Source organism: Phyllopteryx taeniolatus, chromosome 1, assembly GCF_024500385.1.
Source record: "Phyllopteryx taeniolatus isolate TA_2022b chromosome 1, UOR_Ptae_1.2, whole genome shotgun sequence".
Taxonomy (NCBI): Eukaryota; Metazoa; Chordata; class Actinopteri; order Syngnathiformes; family Syngnathidae; genus Phyllopteryx; species Phyllopteryx taeniolatus.
In genome coordinates this window covers 17,154,043-17,160,087 of record NC_084502.1, presented here as the reverse complement: position 1 = coordinate 17,160,087, position 6,045 = coordinate 17,154,043, and the positions used below count along the sequence as shown (strand labels likewise).

At 40.6% G+C, this 6,045-nt stretch overlaps 1 protein-coding gene across 8 annotated transcripts in view; it reads left to right on the top strand.

The window, feature by feature from the left end:
- Nucleotides 1–2,653: 2,653 nt before the first annotated feature.
- The window catches only part of LOC133479390 (inositol polyphosphate-4-phosphatase type I A-like), a 47,249-nt gene continuing 43,857 nt past the window's right edge, over nucleotides 2,654–6,045 (top strand). For 5 of the 8 annotated variants that reach the window (XM_061776393.1, XM_061776384.1, XM_061776378.1 and 2 more), the window contains exon 1: nucleotides 2,658–2,748. The gene's annotated coding sequence lies outside the window, so the exon portion shown is untranslated. Of the gene's footprint in view, nucleotides 2,786–6,045 lie in introns of all 8 variants that reach the window. The other 3 variants (XM_061776419.1, XM_061776410.1, XM_061776360.1) reach the window with 1 other exon arrangement.

The window sequence follows — 6,045 nt, the reverse complement described above, 5'->3', positions numbered from 1 at the left end:
GTTGAGTTTAGGACAGGGGTTGTAATTACAATTTTGTTCGCGTGGTGTCAAACTGATGGCCTGGGGGCTATTTGTGGGTCCTCATCCATTTTCTGTGCACCACATTTACTCAATATGGGCCACACCTTTGCACTTGTCCTTTATGCCCCTTATTTTATCGTGCCAATACCCCAACCTGCCTAGGACCACTGTGTGTGTTCACTGTGATGGGTAAAATGCAAAGAACAAATTTCGCGTGCATGCATGCATGTTCATGACAACAAAGATGATGATTCTTCTTCTTCTTTTACTTGAGTATTTATGTTGAGAAGAAAGGGCTACTTTTACTCCGTTACAATGATCTACGTGCAACTCTCAAATTTTATTTATCAATAATAATTTATTTATCAATAATTCCGATCTATTTTTAGACTTTCATTTACAGCATCGGGCGGCGTTGCTCCAATCCAATATTACCACAGTGACATTAGACGATGTTTCACCAATCAAACGACACAAGAAAGTCACATGTCCGCACACAAAGTCGTCTATTGTTCTTCGCGGGCCAATCAAAGTGAGTCGTATTTACATTACAAACTACAAAAAACAACAGCTTAAACATGCGGCGTAGTTTTCTCACTACCCCACTTCTAATTTCAGAAAACACCTTGTAGTAAGTTGCAGATGTTTTTACTGTTGATTTGGCTGTACATATTTTATGGTTATACTTGTAAGTCACTGTAAAACATGCATCTTCTGGCTACATTCTGTTGTCTCTTTCTCTCTCCCCTCATACACATTTACACACACACACACATATGTTCTATTCTATTCTATTCTTATATGATATGATATGATATGATATGATATGATATGATATGATATGATATGATATGATATTATATTATATTATATTATCCATCCATCCATTTTATGAGCCGCTTCTCCTCACTGGTCACGGGCGTGCTGGAGCCTATCCCAGCTGTCATCGGGTAGGAGGCGGGGTACACCCTGAACTGGTTGCCAGCCAATCGCAAGGCACATACAAACAAACAACCATTCGTACTCACATTCACACCTACGGGCAATTTAGAGTTTTCAATTAACGTGCATGTTTTTGGGATGTGGGAGGAAACCGGAGTGCCCGGAGAAAACCCACGCAGGCACGGGGAGAACATGCAAACTCCACACAGGCGGGAGCAGGGATTGAACCCGGGTCCTCAGAACTGTGAGGCTGACGCTCTAACCAGTCGGCCACCGTGCCGCCTATATTATATTATATTATATTATATTATATTAAATTGCCCGTAGGCATGACTGTGAGTGCGAATGGTTGTTTGTTCGTATGTGCCCTGCGATTGGCTGGCAACCAGTTCAGGGTGTACCCCGCCTCCTGCCCGATGACAGCTGGGATAGGCTCCAGCACGCCCGCGACCCTAGTGAGGAGAAGCGGCTCAGAAAATGGATGGATGGATGGATGGATTATATTATATTATATTATATTATATTATATTATATTATATTATATTATATTATATTATATTATATTATATTATATTATATTATATTATATTATATTATATTATATTATATTATATTATATTATATTATATTATATTATATTATATTATATTAAGGCGGCATGGTGGCCGACTGGTTAGAGCGTCAGCCTCACAGTTCTGATATGAATCCCCGGCCCCGCCTGTGTGGAGTTTGCATGTTCTCCCCGTGCCTGCGTGGGTTTTCTCCGGGCACTCCGGTTTCCTCCCACATCCCAAAAACATGCATTAATTGAAGACTCTAAATTGCCCGTAGGTGTGACTGTGAGTGCGAATGGTTGTTTGTTTGTATGTGCCCTGCGATTGGCTGGCAACCAGTTCAGGGTGTACCCCGCTTCCTGCCCGAAGATAGGTGGGATAGTCTCCAGCACGCCCGCGACCCTAGTGAGGAGAAGTGGCTCAGAAAATGGATGGATTATATTATATTATATTATATTATATTATATTATATTATATTATATTATATTATATTATATTATATTATATTATATTATATTATATTATATTATAGGCGGCACGGTGTACGACTGGTTACAGCGTCTGCCTCACAGTTCTGAGGACCAGGGTTCCATCCCCGGCCCAGCCTGTGTGGAGTTTGCATGTTCTCCCCGTGCCAGCGTGGGTTTTCTCCGGGCACTCCGGTTTCCTCCCACATCCCAAAAACATGTGTGGTAGGTTGATTGAAGACTCTAAATTGCCCGTAGGTGTGACTATGAGTGCAAATGGTTGTTTGTTTCAGTGTGCCCTGCGATTGGCTGGCAACCAGTTCAGGGTGTACCCCGCCTCCTACCCGTTGATAGCTGGGATAGGCTCCAGCATTCCCGCGACCCAAGTGAGGAGAAGCGGTTCAGAAAATGGATGGATGGATATTTATATTGCAAAATGTCGTAGTAGTTGGAAACGTGAAGAAGAGGCCTTCATCCTGCAGTGGATAGATAATGACTGATGATGATGATTTTATTTATATATATATATATATATATATATATATATATATACACACTGAATACAATATTTGGCTACTCTCCCAGTCAAAGATTAAGTCAACAAAGTTGAGTAGTTAATCGGTCATTTTGAAAGAAAGCGACGTAGGCGAGCGTGATGACGTCACCGGAGTGTCACGCAGGAGGCGGAACTAGCCTGTTCTGCTGTCACTTTTGCTGCAGTTGCAAAGACATTCTGACGGCGAATGGTTGTCTTTTTTCATATCGTAAGTGGATATTCTATTGTGTATCGAAACAGACCATGTAAGTAATACCCATACAACAAGTATTCTGACTAAAGTAATATCTTAATTGACGTGACGTCGCTTTTCCTATGGTGTTACTTCGGTGTTTACATCTTGGGAACAACGAGGTTTTTGGAAAAGTTCAGTATTTTGTATTTTTACGGAACACATGAAGATGTTCTCTTGCTGCATGGCGTTTGGGTAATTAACTTAGGGGAATGGAAGGTCACACATGGGTCAAAATGTCCTGGAAGATGGTCTTAAGTCTCTGACAGGAAATGACTCAAGTCTGCAGTTTGTGCCTGCATTGTGTCAGCCAGGTTACAGTCAGAGCTACATTACGTAACTTACTTGGGGAAACACTGTTTTATCCTCCTGAGACATTGCTCTCACTTTCTCTTGCTCTCTGTGTGTGCGTGGTGGCAATTATAGTTCATTTTACACCCTCGGAATGCTATGCAACACGCTTTAATTAGTGTATATTGGACGTTATGTGTATGAGTGTGGGCTGGATGAGACCGTGTGTGGTTTTGAATGTATACAGATGTACCTCTGCGGGTTTTGATCTTTCAGTGGGTTTCATTGTGCATGAGTGAAGGTCATTTGGATGACCCGATGGGGTGAACATACAACCCTAATTCCAATAAAGTTGGGACGTTGTGTTAAACATAAATAAAAACAGAATACAATGGTTTGCAAATCATGTTCAACCTATATTTAATTGAATACACTACAAAGACAAGATATTTAATGTTCAAACTGCTAAACTTTATTCTTTTTAACAAATAATCATTAACTTAGAATTTTATGGCTGCAACACGTTCCAAAAAAGCTGGGACAGGGTTATGTTTACCACTGTGTTACATCACCTTTTCTTTTAACAACATTCAATAAACGTTTGGGAACTGAGGAGACTAATTGTTGAAGCTTTGTAGGTGGAATTCTTTCCCATTCTTGCTTGATGTACAGCTTCAGCTGTTCAACAGTCCGGGGTCTCCGTTGTCGTATTTTACGCTTCATAATGCGCCACACATTTTCAATGGGAGACAGGTCTGGACTGGCAGGCCAGTCTAGTACCTGCACTCTTTTACTACAAAGCCACGCTGTTATAACACGTGCAGAATGTGGTTTGGCATTGTCTTGCTGAAATAAGCAGGGGCGTCTATGAAAAAGACGTTGCTTGGATGGCAGCATATGTTTCTCCAAAACCTGTACGTACCTTTTAGCATTAATGGTGCCTTCACAGATGTGTAAGTTACCCATGCCATTGGCACTAACACAGCCCCATACCATCACAGGTGCTGGATTTTGAACTTTGCGTCCATAACAGTCCGACTGGTTCTTTTCCTCTTTGGCCCGGAGGACACGACGTCCACAATTTTCCAAAAACAATTTGAAATGTGGACTCGTCTGACCACAGAACACTTCCACTTTGCATCAGTCCATCTTAGATGAGCTCGGGCCCAGAGAAGCCGACGGCGTTTCTGGGTGTTGTTGATAAATAGCTTTTGCTTTGGATAGTAGAATTTCAAGTTGCACTTTCAGATGTAGCGCCGCACTGTATTTACTGACATTGGTTTTCTGAAGTGTTCCTGAGCACATGTGGTGATATCCTTTACGCATCGATGTCAGTTTTTGATGCAGTGCCGCCTGAGGGATCGAAGGTCACGGGCATTCAATGTTGGTTTTCGGCCTTGCCGCTTACATGCAGTGATTTCTCCAGATTCTCTGAACCTTTTGATGATATTATGGACCGTAGATGATGAAATACCTAAATTCCTTGAAATTGTACGTTGAGGAAAACTGTTAACTTAAACTGTTCGACTATTTTCTAACGCATTTGTTCACAAAGAGGTGAATCTCGCCCCATCTTTGCTTGTGAATGACTGAGCAATTCAGGGAAGCTCCTTTTATACCCAATCATGGCACCCACCTGTTCCCAATTAGCCTGTTCACATGTGGGATCTTCCAAACAGGTGTTTGATGAGCATTCCTCAACTTTTTTTTTCCTCAACTCTTTTTTGCCACCTGTCCCAGCTTTTCTGGAACGTGTTGCAGCCATAAAATTCTAAGTTAATGATTATAAGCTAAAAACAGTAAAGTTTATCAGTTTGAACATCAAATATCTTGTCTTTGTAGTATATTCAATTAAATATAGGTTGAACATGATTTGCAAACCATTGCATTCTGTTTTTATTTATGTTTAACTCAACGTCCCGACTTCATTGGAATTGGGGTTGTAAATTAAAGTGTCATTCTGGTGACTTAGTTTGGATTTATACAAGTTTTGATTACGTCTGTCAGAGAGCGTCATGAAAGTTACACTAATTTTATGGAACATTAAAACTAGGCCTAGTTATTCGATTATTTTCCTATGGGTATTGCACATTTTTTCCACATAGCATTGCACACTTCTTGTTCATTATATTGCACTTACAGTGATGTGAAAATGCATTGGCCCCCTTCTCAAATTCTTATATTTTGCATAGTTTCCCCACTGTAATGTTTAAGATCAACAAACAAATGCAAATGTCAGATAAATATAACCCAGGTGAACTTGAAATGCTGTTTTTAAATGATAATTTTATTTATTAAGGTAAAAAAAAACTATTCAAAGTTACCCGGCTGCCCTGTGTGGAAAAGGTAATTACCCTCCCTTGTTAAATCATGAATTAATTGTGGCTAATCGCAATTTTGGTTTAATTTTCACTGATCACACCCAAGCCTGATTACCTCCAGACCTGTTCAATCAAGAAATATGTCCCAACAAAATCAACTCAGAAAAAAATCTAAAAAAGCTGCAACAAAATGACATGATGCAAAGAAATTTCAGAACAGTCGAGAAATAAAGTAATTGACATCTGTCAGTCTGGAAAGGGTTACAAAAGCCATTTCTAAAGCTTTAGGATTCCAGCAGCCCAGAGGGAGAGCAATTATCCTCACATGGAGAAAACATGGAACAGTGGTGAACCTTCCCAGGAGTGGGCGGCCTACAAAGATTACCCCAAGAGAACAGCAAAGACTCATCCAGGAGGCCACAAAGGATCTCAGGACAACTTCTAAAGAACTGTAGGCCTCCATTGCCTCAGTTAACATCAGTGTACATGAGACAACAATAAAGAAGAGACTGGGCATCCATGGCAGCGTTCCAAAGTGAAAACCACTGCTGACCAAAAAGAACATAAAGGCTCATCGTAGTTTTGCAAAAAAAAAAAACCCAACATCATCTGAATGATTCCCAAGACTTTTGGGAGAATGTTATATGGACTGACGAGATGA